A 1,103-nucleotide genomic window follows, 5' to 3' on the forward strand; every position below is an offset into this window, starting at 1 on the left:
TTTTTTACACAGTACAGTAATACACAGACATGTTTAAACACAATAAATATAAACAACACATTATTCAATGCTTTTTAGCTTTAAGCATTATAATTATTTCACCCGCGCCGGACAGAGACTGAGATGGTGCGCTGCATGTCGTGCCAAACCTCTCACGGCAGCGTCATCAGCTTGAGATCGGCTTTTTGAGATCGGCCTTTTAGAGACCGCCGATCAATCATCCCAACGTGATTATCGGCCGATAGTGATCGGAGCACCCCTATTAAATATCACTGTCTTACTACATTACTACTTAATGCAAACCTTGTAAAATAACTGGCGGTCAGTAGAGGAAAGCCTTGTTTTGCCCTCCATGACGTCACGTGAAAACCACGAGTTGAGTGAGGGAACTATCACGTCAGAATACGGAAGCGTAATTCGCCGTGGGTTCCTTCCAGATTTTGCTATCGGGTTTTATAATGGGTTTTTCTCAATGAATGAGTAAAATAAAGCCTGTGGTAAACATAACTTGACGATACTTTTACGTTTTGTTCTACAATGTAAACTGCACACACTCACAGCCCAATCGTTCTTATCTAGTTACTTTTCAAAAATGAACATAACTGCTTCAAAAGTTGTGTTTTGGGTATGGATGCGTGTAATTTATGTTGTAGAACAAAACGTAAAAGTATCAAGTATGTGGGGCGGAGCTATCAAAATAGGGGCAAGACCCTTTTGGGGTAGGGGCGTGTTTGTTTTGGTGATTTCAAATATAAACATTGGCTACCAGAAATCCCTTACTCTGCCTTTAATTGAAAAACCCCATAGAATTACGCTTCCTAGTTCCCAGTCGCTAATGAGGCATCTACATACACAACTCTATGGTAGAAACATCGATTTTTTTTAATGCGTATTCTATGCAGATTTGATCTAAAATCGGAAGATTATTTGTTGTATGCATTGATTAATATATATTATTTTTAATGTAGGAAAACCGCAAAGATGATGGCAAACCCCAGAACCTCTGTGTTTTAACCAGGATAGTCAAATGTTTAATAGTTTATATATTGAGATTGTTGGATCTGTGCGCATTAAAATGACTCCTCCTTCAGTCACACACTCAC

Source organism: Sinocyclocheilus grahami, unplaced genomic scaffold, assembly GCF_001515645.1.
Source record: "Sinocyclocheilus grahami isolate Dianchi unplaced genomic scaffold, SAMN03320097.WGS_v1.1 scaffold821.1, whole genome shotgun sequence".
NCBI lineage: Eukaryota > Metazoa > Chordata > Actinopteri > Cypriniformes > Cyprinidae > Sinocyclocheilus > Sinocyclocheilus grahami.